General features: G+C 36.2%; 1 protein-coding gene and 2 long non-coding RNA genes across 9 annotated transcripts in view; 2 read left to right on the top strand and 1 right to left on the bottom strand.

Annotated features, from left to right (window-relative positions):
* BRINP3 (BMP/retinoic acid inducible neural specific 3) overlaps positions 1–12,294 on the bottom strand; it is a 402,430-nt gene extending 390,136 nt beyond the window's left edge. Inside the window, exon 1 of one of the 6 annotated variants that reach the window (XM_032318837.1) lies at positions 11,790–12,294. The gene's annotated coding sequence lies outside the window, so the exon portion shown is untranslated. Of the gene's footprint in view, positions 1–8,575; positions 9,178–9,297; positions 9,318–9,837; positions 9,856–10,022; positions 10,135–11,789 lie in introns of those variants that run through there. The other 5 variants (XM_032318835.1, XM_032318838.1, XM_032318841.1 and 2 more) reach the window with 5 other exon arrangements.
* Positions 12,295–12,509: 215 nt separating this feature from the next.
* LOC116576518 lies at positions 12,510–15,085 on the top strand. The gene is made up of 3 exons (XR_004280188.1): positions 12,510–12,958; positions 13,377–13,477; positions 14,685–15,085. It is a non-coding gene; the product is annotated as an uncharacterized LOC116576518 (long non-coding RNA).
* A 3,498-nt stretch (positions 15,086–18,583) lies between these two features.
* The window catches only part of LOC116576596, a 39,625-nt gene continuing 36,195 nt past the window's right edge, over positions 18,584–22,013 (top strand). For both annotated transcript variants that reach the window (XR_004280217.1, XR_004280218.1), the window contains exon 1: positions 18,584–18,601. This is a non-coding gene — a long non-coding RNA (uncharacterized LOC116576596). The remainder of the gene's footprint in view (positions 18,602–22,013) is intronic.

The following is a 22,013-nucleotide window of genomic DNA, read 5'->3' as shown; positions in this document are numbered from 1 at the left end:
AAAAAATAATAATAAACTAATATAGTTTACGACTAAGACATAGTGCTGGGCTGAAGTATAGAAATGTTGATGTTTGGAACCAAATGGACAATAAATCTCTTGTTCTAGAATAGAACCAAAATTTACCTTGGAGTTAAGCAGGGCTATAAGGTGAAATGGGCTATTTAATTAGAAGTTATTATATGGAGATATATAAATAGGAGTATACCTTCTGGAGTCGCACACAAAGGAAATATTACATTTAAGGGACTTTTAAGGAAAGTCCAGTAAAATTATTAAAGTTTGTTTAAAAGGTACTGATTAGTAGTCCACAGAATTTTTTTTTTATTTCAAAATAATAATTTCCAGGTTCTTTTTTACTCATCTATAGAAAGTGTTCAAGTGTTTTTAACCTAGGAGTGTATGGTTATAAATATTGTCAGTGGACTCCTAAACTTGTCTTCTAGTCTTTCTTACAGATATCATTAAATTCAAAGGGTAATTCTTATAATTCTTCAATAATTCCTATAATAATGTTATAACCACTGCAATTCCAGTACAAGCAACAGGAGGCAAGTATTTGTATCTTTTTTATTCACTAATGCATCTATAGCATTAATAAAATAATTTGGCCCAGAGAACGCCCGAATAATAAGAAAATTAAATTTATAAAGTAAATTCTTATAATGTTAATCTTTTTGTTGTTGTTGTTAATTTTAGTTACTAAAAAACAAAAGGTATAACACGTTGGAAATACTGTCATTAAAAATAAGCTAACATTTAAGAACAAAACAAAACAACACAAATCATGATAAAATGTCAACGAAGTCATTACTCTGAGAATTGTTGTGGTTTTATTTGCAAAACTGTCCTGGTTCCTACATTTCTCTTATAATAATCTTCTAAAAGTCTGGATAGAAAATTCATTCTTTATTGACCTATATCTATACTGAGGAATATGACAAACTTCTTCTTCCCTCAAAGAGAATTAGATTTGTAATATCAAAATTGAACATGTGTGAAAATAAAATGAGTGGTCAAGCATTAAATTTGCCTTTGTGGATTAATTAAAACAAAATGTACTACAAATACTAAAAAACCTGTAAGCCTCTTATGTACAATTGTTACATCTTTTCATTGTTATATTTCCAAGGTGTACCTCAGTGCAAACCATTGATCAATAAATACTTTTTAAAATGAACCAAAACTAACAACAAAAAGAGATGATTTACAATAAGCAAACCAATCCAGCAACAAGTAGTTAAATTTTTATCTACCGTTCTCCAGTGCCCTCTAAACCACCATCTAAGGAGGGCATGTTATAACTCTGTTTCTAGTTGAAGAATGCACATCTTACCATTTGCCAAAGATGCCGGGATGGCCAATATTTTCATGTGGTAGCTAGTCCTGTAGTGCCTGATATTGGTCGTATATTGTAGCTTGCCTGAAGTCTTCCTGATAATATGCTCTATTTTTCCTGAACATACAAGTTTGAAAATATCTGGTATTCTCAAGGACCATTCTTGTCACTAGATTACTTTAACTTCTAAAATAGCTCAAATTGTCTTCAAACTCAGAAAGTTATAGAGAACTTAAGATACTAAGTTTCAAAAGAAAAGCAAAGTGAGAGGTACCTGCGTGGCTCAGTCCGTTGGGTGTCTAACTCTTGACTCTGGTTTAGATTGTAATCTGGGGATCTTGGGATGAAACCCCACATTGGGCTCTGGGCTGAGTGGGGAGCCTGCTTAAGATTCTCTCTCTCCCTTATTCTCTCTTAATCTCACAAAACAAACTGAGGGTTGCTGGGGGAGGGGGGTTGGGAGAAGGGGGGTGGGGTTATGGACATTGGGGAGGGTATGTGCTGTGGTGAGTGCTGTGAAGTGTGTAAAGCTGGCGATTCACAAACCTGTACCCCTGAGGCTAATAATACATTATATGTTAATAAAAAAATTAAAAATTATCTTAAAAAAAAAGATTCTCTCTCTTCCTCTCCCTCTATCCCTGATCCTATTCATGCTCTCTCTTTCTGTATCTGTCTCTCTAAAATAAATAAATATATTTTTTTAAAATAAAAGCAAAATAAATCAATATGAAAAACAATTTATGTTCTTGAAAATAATTTTTACATAAAAAAGCCAGATTTTTGAAGGATATTATAAAGAAAGCATAAAAGGGACATTGTTATGTCTAACTGATTAGCTATACTGAGCGTATCAAGTATGCACTAGTGGTAATTTTTAAAATCATGTTGTCTGAACTTGTCAGAAATTACCTTCTAAATAATAACCACAGGTATCAATGATATGGGAATTACCTGAAACTGAAATTTGGTAATAAATACATTTTAATGAACAGTTAATAGTTGTGTAGTTTCAAATCCTGAGTAATTAAATTGTCATCTTCAATTTAGACCTCTACAAATCTATAGCTAAAATAGAGGAAAGCATGTTACATTTTTGTCACTTTTATGATGAAAGAATCATGCAGAGAGCTAGATAAAACTCTTGTTTACCTTACTGACTCAATATTATTGATGAGAAATAAATATTTTAAACAGTAAATCACAGCTATTTATATGAAGGCGCTGATTCTTTAAATCAGAATTGATTTTCTTAAACAGCAGCTGTCAAGCATAGGTTTAAAATGGAGTAGTGACAGGAGTGATCTTTCATATTCATCCTGGCCTATCTTTTTATGATTATAAAACATCTGCATTTCATGGATGGATGACAGATACAAATGAAAACCTGCTAGAGTTCTAAGAGGGTATGTGAGTGTTCAAAGTTAATTTCCTCCATTGTTTTGTCACCATTCAAACATAATTAGCCAACGTATAAAGATAGCTATACATTTAAAACATCAAGGGGCACCTGGGTGGCTCAGACTCTTAAGCAACGAACTCTTGATTTCAGCTCAGGTCATGATCTGAGGGTCGTGGGATCAAGCCCTGTCTTCGCTGTGCTCTCAGCAGGGAGTCTACTTGGCATTCTCTCTCTCCCTCTCCCTCTCTAAAAAAATAATAATAAAAATTTTAAAAAGTCAATAATCTGTGCCCGATCTAAAAGTTCTCAAATAAGAAGGGATATATTACAAAAATCTGTGTGTTCCGGGAAAAGAAGCTTATAAATCCATAAGCTATGTTTCCACACAAGGGAAGAAAGATGCTTAAAATAAGTACTTTATAAAAAAAAAAAAAAAAAGAAGAAGTTTTAAATTTAATTTTAAAAAATATGCGGGGTATCCCTTAAGAATTTGTTCAGGAGTCCCTTTTCTTTAGCTATAAATTTTAAGTTTCAATTCACAGAGAAGACTGGATTCCCTTCTCTATGTTCACAATGTGAAAATGTTGTTTTTGGGTAATTGTTGAAACTTTTCATAAGCACAAAAGAGCACAGCTTACAAATTGGAAAACACATATTCCATAATAATTGCTCTTTCAATAAAGTTTTTGAGTTAATGTTAAGTTGTTTAAAACTCCTTTTGGAATGAAATTTGTAAAAAGAAACAAACAAACAAAAAAACCCCCAACTTTCTAGTTGTTACTGTTGTTGATTAGTAATAGGCAGATCCTTTTTATTCTATTTTGGAGACTTCTGGTCTGTCACATTATTCCATAGTATAATCTCCAAAACAATACTTACCACATTCATAAAATGTACTTAACTTTGTCTTTGTTTATTAGTGACAGGTCTGAATGAACAATCAAAGAGTCATGCAATTTGAATGTTTTGTGTAAGCTATACTTAGCCTATATGTTAATCTTTGCCACTATATAAGAAAATATTGAGAGAAGCATGAGTTAATTATCGAAAAGGATCATTTTTTAACAACTTTGCTGCAAAATTTATGTAACCTTTAATGATTTTCTTCTAAAAATTTAAACTGTTTATTGTTTAACAGGTGTTCACTTCTGAAAAAGACTGTTCTATCATCTCTATGTAAATTTAGAGGTCTGATTTTCAAACCATCAGAAATGTTACCTACTAAAGACATGAAACACACTTAAATGTATTGTCTACACCAGGACTTCCTGATTGAATTAATTTTGTTCTATATTTACTTTAGCTACAACAGAAGAAGCTTCTGCACACAGTATTAAATTGCATATCTGAGAGCTGTTAAGAAAAACTTGTATCTTAAAAGGTTTGTCTATCAAAGATATCACAAATTACAAAGAACACATTCTATACAACATGTGATTCGATAATCTGATGCTTGATTGAACATAGTTTTAATTTTTTTAAATATTTTTTTAGTTAGATTAAATCACTTTTTCCCCAAACTACCATGCATCTGTGGACATCATCTGACACATTTTAAAGAAAATGTTTTCCAGTTGTGAGAATAAGTGTTTAATGAATCTATAAAGTAACAGTGTGCTTATATTCTGGCCACTATTTGGCAGCGAAAATCTAAAATGCATGCCTACTCAGTTCTGCTCTTCCCAAGGCAAGATTGTTTTTTAATAGTGCAATATTCTAGAGATAGCTTTTAAAATTAACAAAATGCAAGACTTCAGAAAAGTTAATAAAAAACAGCTCAATCCTGATGAGGTTGGCTGATATTCACAGAAATCAGGGAGAATAAGTCTATCTATAAGTATTCTTTCACAATAACTCTATAATGGAATTTAAATGAAACACACCATTATGAGACAATAATTCTTATATAGCAGAGAGCTACAATACATTTGAATGTAATGTTAACATATTTATTAATTTAATCAATAAATGGGTATTTTATAGATTTAATTTGCTGGAACTATAACATGGTAGCTTCTTTATTAGCTATTAAAGGGAATTTGTTATGCTTTGGGTGCTTTCAAAGCCATCTATATCTGAGTAAATTAGGGTTTAGGCATTAAAAGAAACACTCCTAAAACATTAATTATAAATAAAAATAGGTCTAACTGAAGATAAAGGCCATTTTTAACTGAAAATTTAATAAAAAGTAAAAATTGTGAGAAATTACACATTGTGTTTAAGAAATAACAATGTATATGGAAGAGTAAGAATCTATGAGACCTCTTAATTTTTTAGGATGTATGTCATTTTTCAACATCTGAATTTACACTTTCTTGGTTAAAATGAAATATTTTAAAAATCAACACAACTATTTGTTTCATGGTAAATACCTAGGAATCCAGTCAACTCATTAAAATATATTGGTTTTATTTTTCAATCTTAGGGGAAAAGAAATTGGTTAGAGAATCATAATTGGGTTTATTTCAATTATAGAGCATCAACTAGTTATTCATGATTAGTTATTGTGAATATAAAATTGAAAAATATCCTAGAATTGTATGCATGAATACTTTATTTCATATATTAAGTATAGAAAAGTGGATTCATAGTTTATGACTTCATAATCTATAGAGATTTTGTAACTGGACAGTTGTACATATGAGTAATTGGATAACAATGTTCTTAATAACTCATCAAATGTATGTCCTGAAATGATAATAATGAAAGATTTAAAATGTTATCGATGAGGATATTTGATGACCAATATAAAATGGTTACAGTGGGTGTTTGATATCACTTAAAAAAATAAAAGAATGATTGAAGAAACTTCCAGATATATTTTCAACAGAAAAGTCATTACTGTTCATGATAAAATTTCAGCTTTAGAGAATCTTTTTTTTTCTATACTACAATAAATATTATTATGTTATCCCCTTCTTTTAATAATCTATTAGCAATCAATAGTATTCAAACCCAAATTATTTTTGTTTTTCTTTAGAACTTATGGACTGTAAATATTAAAATCATAAAACCATATAACAGTGAATAGAGATACATTCCTAAATGTTTAAATGAAAATATCCAAGTAGTTGCTAAATTAAAACATTAACAATGTCAGACGTCTTCTAATTTATTCTGGTAAACTGAATATTAATTTATAAATGATGCTTGAAAAGTCTGATTTTTTTTAGTTTTTCCACTTTTAAAGTTGCTACATGTGAATATGTTTATCTTGCTTTAATCAAAGTGACAGGAATTATCAGGTTGATAGTATAAATTTGATAAGAAATCAGACTTTCTTTTCACTAAATGATACTGAAAAGTTAATCAAGAGTAACTATTTTTGTAAATGTGACTACTGTCCCAGAATTGCATAAAAGCCAAGGTAAATATAATATAATTAAGAACTAATGTGACTCAAGGAATGTATTCTTGAACTTGTTTTGTTTTTTAGCTACACAATATCAAAACAAACAGAAAATATTGTTTAAAACCATTAGAAACCAGAGACTAAGAATATTTGATACTAATTTTTTTTTTAAGTTGTCAACCTCATTACTTTTTTCATGGAATGAGAACTTTAACCAAAATGAAAAAAAAATTAAATATAAATGGTATCTTCTCAAAATACATTTTTTTTCATTGCATGTTTGTCTATTTAAGGCATCATCACTTCTTATGTCATTTATCTGTAACAATGCTATAAAGGAGATATTATTTTCCTCAGGTGAAAGTTGAGAAAAATAAATGAAGAGTGGTCAAGAAATTTCACTAAGCTCGTATTTAGGAAGTAGAACTGGAACTGACATTGAGGAAAGAATCCTAAACCCATCTTACTCTACATTTGAAGATAACCCACTGTTAAGGATAAAGAGAAAAATGTTGAGATCTTAGAAGCCTACCTCATTAATCATAAGTCATAGTCATAATATCCAAATACCTTTGTGATATTTTTTCATGAAAGCTAAATTTGTACTCAACATGCCACAGATTGGTGTGACATTGCTGTTTGTGTCTAAACTTCAGACTAACACCCGATTTTTAGATGACTGGAATTTCAGACACTTATTCTGGTCAGTAACTGCTCATTTTAGTGATAATATGAAAAAAATCAAAATAAGAGGGAATATAGAAAACTGAAGCATAGGTTGATAACAAAGTATCAAAGTTTTGAAGTCCCACCCGTTAAGTTCTTTGCACTTGTAGAGAGAAACACACAAAGGCACTAATCTGAAAAGAAATTCCATTTTTATTTAAAGAACATACAAACCTAGTAATAAGGCTAATTTTGTATATGAATATGTATATATAGTTACACACACACACACGTACACACTCTCGCAAACACACACATTCTTTTAGAATCCCAAGGTTTCTTCCTACCTAGGTTTGATCTACTTAACTGTAATATGCCAATCATTTTGCATGAAGAAAACCAAGATATACTGTATTTTATATTTGAAAAGCCTACAACTCCATTATAATGTTGAGTTTAGGAAAATATTTCATGAGGCACTAGAATTACATTCTATCTGACTAAGTGATAAATGAAATTAATCATATATGTGTCATGCCTATTTCATGTGGAAACATTATTAAGCAATGTAGATTTAAATAAATATGTTCTCACCCACCCAAAAGTGGGCGTTCACACACACACACACACACACACACACACACTGAACATGTTCATTACAATAAAACTCTAGAAGGCAAAATGCAAAAGAATTGAGGAATTGAAACTCATTGACAAATTACTTTCTCTACTGAAGTAAAAACTACCTCTTTCCTCAAACTCCCTTTTAAGAAAAGCACTGTAACTTTGCAATTTTATGACCCAAAGTTTCAATTATCTTTCTTGTATTTTCAAGATGCTATCAGTGAGCCTTACAAGCAGAAAAATTATTGATCAGGGGATCCATTTCAATAAATGTAAGCACTAAAAATACTTTCAGAGAAAATCTTAAATACAATGTCTTAGAAAAGAGAAAATGTTAGAAATAAATGGAATAGTTTAAGGGTTATGCTTTATTAATTTTTTGCTTCATTTTGTGGGGACTCCAGACTCCTTCAACATGTAAGCAGAACATCACAAAACATTATCAATAATAATAACAAAACTTCATACACTCAAAATATGTTGTCATTTTAAATAAGTTTTCCGTCTAATCTAAATAGGAGAAATTTATGGACTGCTAATATTATACATCTACAAAATCTGGAATTTAAAAAGGCCTTATTTATGGAAGATTTACTATAATTTTCTGATTTATTTTTTTCAGTTTCTAACTGGTTTTCCAGACCAAAGATTTCTATACTAGGGTCACAAATAACATAGCCTTAGGCAAGCCCTTTTCTTATCCTGTTTGAAAACCCAACCAACCTCTACCCCAAGATTTTTTTTTTTTTTGAAATTGAGAAAGTAACAGAGCTATAACCCACTACACATTTCTCTCAAGTAGTCAGAATTAAATTACTAGTTCAAGATGCCCTTTATAATTCTCCAGTTGTCCTTATATTAAGGTCTGTGACCTTAACAAGGAGCACTATTTCAAGGCATTTCTGCAACTACTATTTTACATACTTCATTAGGGTTATGCATCTCTTCCTCCAACTCTGTACCTTCCCATCTCTTCCCTTCACCTCTGCCCAGTGTATGATTTTTGTAACATTGTTAAGCATTTAAATGGATTTAAAGGGTTCACCAACATGAATACTAAGAAGTTATGCATCATAGCAGAACCATCTGAAAATACATGTATCCCATCGCTTGAAACAGGGAAAAATTATCCCAGGATGGGTCACATACAGGCTATATGATTGTCAATAAAATATAGACATTCAGTCCTTACCTGCTTAACTGCATGATGACAAACAAATCTAAACAGCATGCAAAAGTCCCCAAATTCTGAATCTGTCTTCCAAGCGGTTGTGACAGTTTTATACCCTGATGCTCTCTTCTTTGCTTACATGCATCTGACTGGCTAGGATATTTGTAAGCAATACTAGGGTTCTCTTGCAACCCCAGTCTCCTCTTCCTCTTTTCAAGCCTCTGGCTGGCATCTCACACAGCTCGAAACGGGCATCTCCGGAGGTAAAGCCTCCCCAGCGATTCCCAAACGGATTCCCATTAGAAGGAGGTCCCTGCTCTACAAGGCTGATCACGTTCTCGACCTGGTGCAGAGGGAAACACTCTCTGGTTCAACTCTTAGGGGCTGGGAGCACAGCCATCAGAGACCTAAACTCTCTGCCACTGCTTGGCTGCGGAACCGGCAGGAACCCGCGGCCGAGAAGCGCCACCCCCTCTCGGGCGGACACCGAGGGGAGCGCTCGGGTCCCAGCTCCTCCTGCTTCTCCCCCCCCCCCCACCCCACCTCCAGAAAAAGGGAAACAGAAAAATAAAAGCCCAACTTGAAAGTGCGTCTCATATAAGCCAGAGGGTTCCCAACCTCACTCTTTGCTTCAACTTCAACCTTGTATTCCAAGCTCCAGCTCTAATTTGAAACCCAGCTCTCCGCACCACCACCCCCCCACACACTCCACCTCCCCGCAGATTCCCCAGTTGGGGACTGACCAGTCGGTGAAGGCAGAGAGAGGGAATGACAGGCAGTGATACTCAAACACAGAGCCTGAGAAGTCAGTGAGCAAGCTTAAGCTCGACTAAGCAGGGGCATGAACAAGGCGATTATGGTTTCATGAAGCAGGCATGCTGAAAAGCCGTCATTTATGACTCTTAGGCTATAGCTCATTAAAAACAATAAATAAATAAATAAATAAATAAATAAATAAATAAATAAATAAAATGCAAATGCAAAAGGGCGTTGATAAGAGTCCAGTGCTCCCAAGTCTGTCCTCTCAGAAAAGAGGTTTTGCTCAAGTTTGGCCTAAAGCAGGCTGGAAATGGAGCGTGAGGCGCGGAGGCGACCCCCCCGACCCCCCGGCGCGCCCTACGCACCGGAGCTGCCGGTGCCCACCCCGAGCACAGCGAGCCGCAGGGGCTGAGTGCGGAGCCCGCGCTAGCCGGGCAGCGTGCGGGACCCGCTCCCTGCCCGCGCCGCCATCCCCACACCCAGCTCCAAGCCCAGCGCCCGCGGCCGGCCAGGCGACCGGACACCTTGTCGTCCGCGCTCCCCGCGCCCAGGTGGCTTAGGCGTTGCCGGGAGCTGCGGAGAAATCGCCAGGCTCGGTCGCCTGTTGCTAGCCCTCTGCTGAAAGCGTCCTTGGCGGCGCAGCCTCGCGGACCTAACTGTCCCCCTCGCAAGCTGGAGTTTCAGGCTCCATACAGCAGAGCGCACTTACCTACCAGCGTAGGGCTGGGCTTGACTGGAGTAGACTAGGCTAAGAAGGAAAGATCTGACTGCACTGAAAGTTGCGTTTTGGGGTTGTGTATGTGTGCGTGTGTGCGTGTGTGTGTGTGTGTGTGTGTGTGTTTACCCCCCACCCCTTCCACCCCTGCGCAATAGCACCAGTCCTCCAAAGAGGAATCTTGAATTGGTGAATTATGCCAAGCCCTCGTTTTCTGAAACTAGAGTCGCGGCATCTGATGGCACTTGTCAGGCAGGACGACCAGACTGGGAAGGAGAGACCAGGTAGAAACTAGGGACGGGTGAGGGGCGCCAAGTGGTGCGGACCACAGTCTCAGCCCTGCTCTGATGGGCTGGTGGTGGGAGCCGAGGGGGGAAACCCTTGAATCCTGAGACTGGGGGCTGGGGTGACGCTGCAGCTGGAGTACTTTTATGTCTGGAAACTAAAAGGGCTTTTGAATTTAAAAAAAAACCATTACTTAGGTCGTCGCGTCAGCCATCAATGAAGACGGGCATAGTTCTTTCTGAGAAATTTTAAAAAGAGAGAGAGAGAGAAGAAAAAAAGAAAGGAAATGAAGGGGAAAAAAGAAAGACATAAGGAAAGAAAGAAAAGCTTAAACAATAGGTTCTCACCTCCATCCACCCCAATAAGGAGAAAATGTAGAACCCAGGAACTTGTTTTGATGGGGGCTGGGCAAGGGGGAGGGGGTGTCACAGGAAAACTCTAAAACCTTAGTATGTATTAGAGACTGCAATACATGTAGGCTTGACATTTAATTAATACCATGTCCTTGTCAATATGTGAAGTAAAAGCTACGATTTAAATGTTCCTCAGCATACCTATACTTAAAGGGGAAGTGATACTCATAATGTCAGGTAAACCCATAAAAAATGTTCATAAAAGCAAAAAACACTGACGCTTTAACATACTTATTAAAAATTGAGTCTGGGGGTTGAACAAGTGTGAAGAGTGAGGTAATTAATTTTTTTAATATAAAGTCTGTCCCTGATTTTCAATTTATTAGAATCCAGATAATCAGTGCTTTCTTCTGATAGCCCTCTTCCTCTGAAATGAGCACTCCGTGTCCAATTAGCTGTTCATCAGCTAAATACACGAAATCAGAAATGTACTAAATATGATGTCTGAATTGAAATGCAATGCCCACAATAATGTGTTCATGTGTGATTTGGGATATTGTAAGAAAAAAAAAATGGTGCACTTCAAACTCCCACTCTTCTTCTTACAGTAGAGTGGCTTTTAGTGTTTAGTGTCCTGCTAAACCCATAAAAATACACTTTACAAAAGTCTTCCTTCAGTCATGTAATTGCTTGCAATGAACAAATGCTGACCTGAACAACCTTCTGAAGATCAGAAACCAGTGAACTTTCTCAGACCCTGAAATTGTGAGAAGGTTTAAGCTTACTCTTAGATAAACATATAAAATTTGACCTTTCAAATGGCACAAGAATGTGTGCCAAGAAGCATTAATGGGAGGGGGGAGGAATGGTTAATGTTTCCTATAACCTGTAATATAAAGGAAGACAGAAATAAATAATGTAAAAGGTGATGGGATAATTCATTACGTGGGCTCTATCTTAGTAGCACAATTGCAACTAATATCCTAATTAATGAACAGTCACATAGATCTTTGAGTTCTGAAAGTAACAAAAATATCTTTAAAATGAGATATTGCTGAAACAAAGCTTATTTAAAATAACACTAGCAATAAATTTCTAATAAAATATAAGGAGAATAACTTACCAGAGGACATTTCAGGAAGCAAGATGACTGTGAGAAAAATATATCCAGGATTCAAACAGATATTCCATGATCTTCCAAATCAAAATAGTGATGAGCTGCAGGGTGGTGGAACTTTGAAAAAAATCAGCAGTTCCTGGTGGCATGTAACCACCTAAAAACCAGTTACACAGAAAGCCATGAACCTCCAAGGAAAAGAAAAAAATGTGCGAGAGGTGCCTTTTATTTTGGGGGGTGGGGGCTTATTTGTAATGATCCTTAGGCAGACAAAGTGAAATTTACTGACTGTACATGCCCACACCGTGGGGGGAAATAGAAGCTGTGTAACCCCGGAGAACAGGAGTTGAAATACAGATAAATCTGCAAAGAGAAGTAAAAGGATGTGTTGAAGACAAGAGATAAAGAGAGAACTAGTGAGCAAAGCTCTAGTCATCCTGAAAGATACAGCAGCAAGAATGATTGAGGCTGCTGGGAAGGATCCAATGAGAATTCAAGAGGGCACTGCTTCTCAAATCCTGCTCTGATCTTCCCACTCTCAGTTCTTTAAGAGTTACCTGCGCTGGGAACATGATTATTAGGATTAATAGTATTCCATCAGTGTGTTTCACTAGGATTTCCCTTGAACTCCCTCGCTCGCAGCGACTGAGGGAGGCGTAGTAAGGAAGCCCAGCACAGCCAACCCCCCCAAATAAACCACTGTGGTCACTTTAGGATGACCAAATCATCAGCGATTTGCATGGGGGGTGGGGGAGGCGGTGGGGGTCGAAGGGCTGAAGATGCGGATGAGGCCGAGTCGCCGGGCGCTTTCGGGGGCGCTGCGCCGAGGCGCAGACAAGGGGGCCCGGAACCGCGGTTACGAGCTGCCGCGGCGGCAGCAGGAGCGGTTTTCTCCCAGGTCCGGTTTTCTCGGAGGATGCTGCAGCCCGCGACTCGAGGCCATTCACCTCCATCCGAAACCTCAGCTCCAAATGCCTTGTTTTAGAAGCTAGAGCTTGGGAGGCTCCGAGGACGGTTCCCGGGGGAGCGGGTGACAGGCGGTGAGGCTCTCGCGTCCTCTCTGAGTCCTGCACAGGGACCGAGGGAGAGGGTGCTAGCAATGGCTTAGCTGCCGAACGCGTGGTCTTGCCATTTTCGCGTCCCGATACGGCACACACGATCGCCCGATCGATCGGGTAAGATGAGCTTTATGCCTTCTCTCTTTTGCTCTCCATGGTTCCGTCCCTTCTCCGAGCCCAAACCCGAAACCCGAATCCTAGGTTCTCTCCTCTCTCTCTCTCTCTCTCTCTCTCTCTCTCTCTCTTTCCATTGAAGAACTTCCCTTCCCTCTTTGAAACCTACTTCCCCAGGGAATTGCTTGTGTGACTGAGGGGCCGGTAATTCTCTTTGCAGATGATTTATATTTTGGCCGTGAAAGGATTCCCCCTCGCCACCCTCGGTACCCTCCTTAGAGAAGATCCCTCCCTCCCCATGGGTTCACTCCCCGAGCTCGGATCTGGATGAAGAGCGCCTTGGGAGTCTTTTGCCCTCTGCTCGGTCTTCCTCTGGACCCTGATGCTTAAGCATTATCCGCCTCTCTCGCTCTCTTTTTAGAAAAAGGAGGGAAAGGTAGAGTGGAAAATTGATTTCTTGCAGAGACGGAGGCGCCGAATGATAGAGGGAATAAACATTTGCCCTGGATAAAAATGTTCTTGGTAAGTAATCTTATTTTCTGCGGTTGAAAAGGAAACACATTGCTTCTCACTGCCCCATCCCCCACTCCATTCATTTATTTGCTCTCTGTATGTAAATCACGAGCTGGGTCAGTGCAAATTTTCTTTTCCTCCTTCCTCGGAGAATAGCAACATGTAAGGGTGAATTTGAACTAGGGGGCTTTTAAGGAGGCCCTAGGAAGGCTTGAAGGCTCTTCATTTCTTACACTCAAAACCTACACACAAGTAAAGCTGATTTCTGATTGCTTGCAAGAAGAGGATTTAAATACCTCCTTTATTTCTTACTGTTTTTTCTTTCTGAAAATAAAATAGTTTCAGGTGGTAGCCCCATGTCCAAGGTTTTCGTATCCCTTGGCCATGTTCTAAAATTCCATTCCAGAAATAAGAACGTGTATTAAGCTAAAACTTAATCAGTAAGCTTTAAGTTAAAGGTAAGTTAGAGCTCTAGTGCCCCTTACTAATGTGTACATCTTTGTTCCAATTCTTGTATCAGATACAAATTATTAGCATCCAAGATAGCTGTTTGCATGTTGTGATGATTCCTATAAATCCAGAAAGCCCTCTGGTTTTCATGAGTCTAGAGCACCCCCAGCCTGCATTTGCTTATTATGTGAAGAGTGTAAAAGTAGGAGGAAGCCAAACAGCCCTGGATAGTGCTTACATCATATGTCACTAAGTGTGCAGAATAGTACATCTTGCAAATTTGTGTGAACTTGGTTTATAAAGTGCCAGCTGACCATTTCGGATGTGAAAAACTAAAGGCGAATTGTTCTAAGAGAAATTATTGCAATTTTGTGTTAGAGAATGTATTTTACTGGTGTAATATCTATATTACTTTTTCTCCATTATTGTTATGGTTTATAGTCTACAACTCTTATTCCCAAATTTTATTGATAAAGAATAAGCTAATCTGCACAAAATTTATTTCTGATATAAATAGGATAGCCTTAATCCCAAATATCTGATATTAAAATTCCATTGATAAGAAAAGACTTCATTTCAGATCATCAGTTTCCTTGAAATCTACTAGGAAATCACAGAAGAGATATAGTCAAGTATCGTATTTCAACAATAAAGCAACCTGTGCATGTATCTAGTATCTAGTATCTAGTCTTTATTACTATCAAAATTGTCCAGGGAAAAAATTTCATGTGTGTATAACTTTTTTTTTTTTTCTTTCTTTCCTTAGGCTGTGTTCCTGCCCTAATAAGGATCTAGACCAGAAGATTTTCTTCAGTCATCAAATTTTACCCCAAAGATTACTGTTGTGTTATATATGTCTGTTTTACACAGGTTGACCGATATTGGTAGGGGGATCTGAGGTCCACACAAGGAGGTTGAATGTCCTGACTTAGATTTGTTACAAATTCAACCTTAACAATTGTGATATATATAGAAAGCATACTTTGCATATATGATCTTCTTATGCTGTCTAAACCTACTTACCTAAATTGCTATTCAAAAAAAATACAGTTGTTTGTTGAGGACCCAACCTGACTTAAGTCAGAAAATGTAACATTAAAATTTTTATTTTATATGTGAAATGATTGTGAGGTTGCTATTCTTTTAAATATTTGGAGAATAAGAAGAACAGGGTAAATACATTAATTTTGTGGTCCATGGTTCCTTAACTTTAACAAATTTTATAGCACTTAAAGTTTATTAAACTATCTAAGTATTTAGCATTATATTAAAGCATATGATGAAGTTCGATGAACCTCAAAATAGAGCCATAGGCTTTTACATCTCATAGCTAGCTCTTACCTGGTTTGTACTTAGTTAGAACCATCTCAAAAGTTAGGTATTTTAATTTTATACTGAGAATGTCCTTTCCTGGATAATCTCAAGGCATATCTACCATTGGTATCAGCGCATTTTATATTACTGGTATTGTTTTTGTTTGCTCTCCTGGCTTCTTCTTTTAAATGTATAGGTATCACCTGATGTCTTTCTTTTTTTTTTTTTTTTTTTTTCCTGCATCTTCATGTCTTTATTTTTTTTTTTCATTTTATTTTATTTTATTTCTTTTCGGTGTTCCAGCATTCATTGTTTATGCACCACACCCAGTGCTCCATGCAACACGTGCCCTCCTTAATACCCATCAGGCTCACCCAACCCCCTGCCCCCCTTCTCTCCATAACTCTGTTTCTCAGAGTCCACAGTCTCTCATGGGTTTGTTTCCCCCTCTGATTTCCCCCCACTCACGTCTCCTCCCCATCTCCCCATGTCCTCCATGTTATTCTTCATGCTCCACAAGTAAGTGAAACCTATAATTGACTCTCTCTCCTTGATTTATTTCACTCAGCATAATCTCTTCCAGTCCCAGCCATGTTGATACAAAAATTGGGTATTTATCTTTTCTGATGGAGGCATAATACTCCATTGTTTATATGAACCATATCTTTATCCATTTGTCCATTGAAGGTCATCTTGGTTCTTTCCACAGTTTGGTGGCCATTGTTGCTATTGGGGTACAGATGGTTCTTCTTTTCACTACATCAGTATCTTTGGGGTAAATACCCAGTAGTGCAATTGCAGGGTCATAAAGAAGCTCTATTTTTAATTTCTTAAGGAGTCTCCACACTGTTTTCCAAAGTGGCTGCACCAACTTGCATTCCCACCAACAGTGTAAGAGAGTTCCCCTTTCTCCACATCCTCTCCAACACATGCTGTTTACTGTCTTTTGAATTTGGGCCATTCTCACTGGTATAAGGTGGTATCTCAATGTGGTTTTGATTTGAATCTCCCTGATGGCTAATGATAATGAACATTTTTTCATGTGTCTGTTAGCCATTTGTATGTCTTATTTGGAGAAGTTACTGTTCATGTCTTCTGCCCATTTTTTTTTTTAAGATTTTATTTATTTATCTGACAGACAGAGATCACAGGTAGGCAGAGAGGCAGGCAGAGAGAGGAAGGGAAGCAGACTTCCTGCTGAGCAGAGAGCCTGATGTGGGGCTTGATCCCAGGACCCTGAGATCATGACCTGAGCCGAAGGCAGAGGCTTTAGCCCACTGAGCCACCCAGGTGTCCACTTCCGCCCATTTTTTGACGTGGTTATCTGTTTTGTATGTGTTGAGTTTGAGGAGTTCTTTATAGATCTTGGATATCAGCGTTTTGTCTGTAGTGTCATTTGTGAATACCTTGTCCCATTCTATGGGTTGCCTCTTTGTTTTGTTGACTGTTTCTTTTGCTGTACAGAAGCTTTTGATCTTGATGAAGTCCCAAACATTTATCTTTCTTTTTGTTTCCTTTGCCTTTGGAGACATGTTTTGAAAGAAGTTGCTGTGGCCAATGTTGAAGAGGTTACTGCCTATGTTCTCCTCTAGGATTTTGATAGATTCCTGTCTCATGTTGAGGTCTTTTATCTATTTCAAGTTTATCTTTGTGTATGGTGTAAGAGAATGGTTGAGTTTCATTCTTCTATACATAGCTGTCCAAGTTTCCCAGCACCATTTATTAAAGAGTCTTTTTGTCACTGTATATTTTTTTCCTGTTTTGTTGAAGATTATTTGACCATAGAGTTGAGGGTCCAAATCTGAGCTCTCTACACTGTTCCACTGGTCTGTGTATCTGTTTTGTGCCAGTACCATGTTGTCTGGGTGATCACAGCTTTGTAGTAAAGCTTGGAATCAGGTAACGTGATGCCTCCAATTTTGTTTTTCTTTTTCAACACTTCCTTAGCAATGCGAGGTCTCTTCTGGTTCCATACAATTTTTAGGATTGTCTGTTCCAGCTCTTTGAAAAATGCTGGTGAAATTTCGATTAATATGGCATTCTAGGCATTCTAGGTATAGATTGCTCTAGACAGTGTAGACATTTTAACAATATTTATTCTTCCAATCCATGAGCATGGAATGCTCTTCCATCTTTTTGTATCTTCTTCAATTTCTTTCATGAGTGTTTTGTAATTCCTTGAGTAAAGATCCTTTACCTTTTCGGTTAGATTATTCCCAGGTATCTTATGGTTCTTGGTGCTATAGTAAATGGAATCAATTCTCTCATTTCCCTTTCTATATTTTCATTGTTAGTGTATAAGAAGGGAACTGATTTCTGTACATTGATTTTATGTCCTGTCACATTAATGAATTACTGTATGAGTTTTAGTAGTATGGGGATGGAGTCTTTTGGGTTTTCCATATTAAGTATCATGTCATCTGTGAAGAGAGTTTGACTTCTTCATTGCCGGTGTTTGAATACCTTTTATTTATTTTTATTGTTTGATTGCTGTTGCTAAGACTTCTAGTACTATGTTGACCTAATGTATTTCTTACCTGTTAATCCACTAAAATGTCTAATCTAAAAGCAATGTTCAAGGTATATTGTATTAGAGAAATTGCAAATCAGTTTGCTTGCAAATAAAAAATGTCAATGTGCCTTAGGTCGTTTTAACCCTAAACCAAATTTATAATAAAAATGTAGTAATAGAAGTAAACTCAAATTGTTTTTTGCATCCAAAAGTGAGTCAGTCATACATCACACACACGCATATATAATTTCCTTAATTAGAATATTAAAATTTATTCATTTGAGTCTCTGCTACATGTTTATTTTGGTTTTAGATCTGCCTCTTTGAATATCTCCAAAGTTTCTTAAATACCTAAGTGTGAAAGCATTTTCATGTCTTACTCCATAAGATGAATATGCTACTAAATAAACAGAGCCCATATATTTGAGTCTCGAAATACTTATAATAGTCCCCTGCCTTATCCACAGAGGACATGTTCTAAGACCCGCCGCAGATACCTGAAACCATGGATAGTAAAGAACCTTAAATATATCATGTTTTCTCTTACACATGCATACTATAATTAAACTTAGGCACAGTATAATAAAAATTAGGCACAGTAAGAGTTTAACAATATTAATAAAATAGACCAATTATAAAAATACTTTGTAATAAAAGTTATGTGAACATGTCTCAAAATACTTATTGGACCATACTCACCTTTTTTCTTCTTGTGATGATGTGAGATAATAAAATGCCTATGTGATGAGATGAAGTGAAGGAATGACATAGGCATTGTGACATAGTGTTAAACTACTACTGACCTTGGGACTACTTGTCAGAAGGGGATCATCAGTTTCCAGAAACTGAAGCTGCAGGTAGGGTAACTGAAATAAGGGAAAATGAAACCAGAGATAGAGGGGACTACTGTATGTTGAAACCTGAAGGGACTTTAATGCCACTGAGTCTTAACTCCTTCATTATGATGAAGAAATTGAGAACCTGAGAGACTAAGCAATTAGTATAATCATGTACTAACTGGTAATCCACAGAACTTTAAATTTAGTCCTCCTAACTTCTTAGCTAGTATTCATTGTAAATCAATCAAATTCCATCACTAGCTGTTAAAGCAGGTATTGTTTGAATTGGAATAAGGAGTAGATGAAAGAGAAAGTGGTACAACGATGAATAAATTGCATCTTTTTTGGAGTTGATTTTGTTGACAACTAATCCTCTCCACTGTAGGAAGTTTTTATTTCCCCATAATGTTTTATCGTCCCTAGCTCCCCGCTGTCCCTGCCCTCAATTACTGGGGACCATTTCTTAGTGCAATCTTACTTCCTCAGAAAGATTCTTAGTATTTTTATACTTCACTAGGTTGCTCCCTAGACTACTACACACCTCCCTCCTTCCCCTACCCATACATCTACCTGCAGTGTCACACTCCATCATGTCACCTATAGTTCTGCTTCTTTTTAAAAAAAAAATTTTTTTTTACTTATTTATTTGAGAGAGAGAGAGAGAACAAGAGGGGGGGAAGGTCAGAGGGAGAAGAAGACACTCCACGGAGCAGGGAGCCCAATGTGGGGCTCTATCCTGGGATTCTGGGATCATGACCTGAGTCAAAGGCAGATGCTCAACCTACTAATCACCAAGGCATCCATGCAGTTCTAGTTTTAAATTCCTTAGTAATGTAAAAAATAGAAATGCATCAAGAGGAAAGCCATCTCAAAATAAGATGGTTAATTAGACTTACATCTGAAACCACACACACACACGCGCACAGGATATGAAATAAATGCGGAGACTCAGACAATATATTGTGATGAAGACATTATTATGTTAACAAAGGGCATTCATAATAGGAAAGCTATAAAACTTCAGTCATTTAGGAATGTTTACTTTCTGGAGTATTGTTACCAAGTTACTTTTCGTGGAAATGACAAGCCTAAAGGACAAATACAACATTGAAATCCATTGGTGGTTATTGCTTCAAAGGGGTCCTTATTCTTGAGTTAAACAAGAATAGAAGAAAATCTGAAAATATTTTTACTTTATATAATATGCTTTTATAAAATTAAATTTTCACAGTATTCTGAAATATTGCAAAAGATGGGATACTTACAAGAAAGAATTTATATTGGTTATTTTTTGTATTAAGGATTGATACAGCATCTGTTCCTGATTAAAACTATTCAAGGTATAGGGGTAGAGGGAACATTCCTCAACTTCATAAAATGTATCTATGAAAAACCCATAGCGAATATCATCCTTAATGGGGAAAAGCTGAAAGCCTTCCCTTTGAGATCAGGAACATGACAAAGTTGTCCAATTTTGCCACTGTTGTTCAACATAGTACTAGACATAGTACTAGAAGTCCTAGCTACAGCAATCAGACAACAAAAAGAAATAAAAGGTACTCAAATTGACCAAGAAGAAGTCAAACTTTCTCTCTTCGCAGATGACATGATACTTTATATGGAAAACCCAAAGACCACCCCCAAACTACTAGAACTCATACAGCAATTCAGTAATGTGGCAGGATACAATATCAATGCACAGAAATCAGTTGCTTTCTTATACACTAACAATGTTTCAAGGATTGAAAACAAAATCCATGCTTACTTAAAACTTGAATAAAACTTTCTAATTGCTAAAGGGAAAGATAGGTAGATTCATAGAATTTTTTTTAAAGACTTATTTATTTGAGAGAGGGAAAGAGAGAGCACGAGTGGGGGGAGGGGCTGAGAAAAAGAATCCCAAGAAGACTCCTCCCTTGATACAGAGTCTGACACTGAGCTCTGATGATCTCACCCCAATATCAAGATCTGGGCCCAAAATCAAGAGTCAGTCAGTTAACAGACTGAATCACCTAGGTGTCCCAATTCATGGAATTTTTTGAAGAACCTACTATAGGTCTATCATTTTAAATAGTTTATATCTATATCAACTGTGCAATTTGGTTATAAACATTTCATATATGAAGCAACAGTCTCCAAGTGTATTAATTTGCCCCAAATCACAAACTAAGTAGAAGATTCAGAATTAGAAATCAGTTTTTATGAAGTCTGGGTGGATTCCCACTGTACTTTTCTACCACATATAAAATCCTGGGATGATAGAAGTGTTCTGGAAGCATTTGTTAAGTAGCATTTGTACTGCTGTAGATGTTTTTGTGTGACTAATAATGTCTTCACAACTGTGTAATAGAATTCAGAGCCTAATCTATTTCAAAGAACATGCTGCCTACTATCATTTTCATGAACCAGAAAAAATGACTGTGTTTTTTCACATTTATTCTCAACTCCCTTGCTTTGAATCTGCACCACCTAGTACAAGACCTTACATAGAGAAGGAGCTCAATAAATATTTATTTAAAAGGTGAAATTCAATGCTTAATCAAAACTTCCATCCTTAATATTCTTACAAGGGCTTTCTGTATTTAATTTTTACCCAACATTTAGAAATATTACTACTAAGTGAGAGCATTTTTCAAAATATTTTCAGAATATTTTGCATATATTTGGCTTTAGTAAGCCATGTTTAAAATAATAACATTTTGCTATTGCACAGGAGTTTATATTTTTATAATACCTTATTATCTGCCATACTCATGTAATCCTCCCACTGTGTTGTATGTTAAGGCATTTTGTTTATTTGAAAATAAGGGAAATAAAGTAGAAAGAAATTAAAGCACTATTATTGATTACTAAAAGAAATAATTAAGCTATTTTTACTTATATTGTATTTCCTAACTTGTTGAGGGAAGAAGAAATGTGATGGACATATCAAATTATTGGTTAATTTTATTAACAAACTCTATGGGTCTAAAGTTTTCATCTCTCAACTTTAGCAAGTAAAATATATTCATAGAAGTGAGCAATCTTTCTAATTTTATGAGCTGAATTAAAAAACTATCAGTTTTTATAACATTTTGCTAATCAGAATTCTCAAAATTAAGATATTTGACATTAAAAATGATTATTTTCTAAATTATTTGTACTGCCAAAATCTATTCATGAGTGCAGTGAACAAAATATGTTCAATGGTATAGTGATTATATGGAGTAATGCATTATCAACTGACATGAATAAATTTACACAATTTTTAAAATAACTTAAAAATAATAATATTGAAAACATTCAAGAAAATGATAAGATACAACTTACTTACAATCCTCCTTTGTATCCGGATTTCAATGATTATTCAGTGTGATAGAAAGAATACAACTTCCCAAAATATCCCACATTCTAATCTCCAGAATGTGCAGCTAGGTTACCTACCAAAAGG

The sequence above is a fragment of the Mustela erminea genome, chromosome 17 (genome assembly GCF_009829155.1).
Source record: "Mustela erminea isolate mMusErm1 chromosome 17, mMusErm1.Pri, whole genome shotgun sequence".
Taxonomy (NCBI): domain Eukaryota; kingdom Metazoa; phylum Chordata; class Mammalia; order Carnivora; family Mustelidae; genus Mustela; species Mustela erminea.
This window is presented reverse-complemented; position numbering and strand designations above follow the sequence as displayed.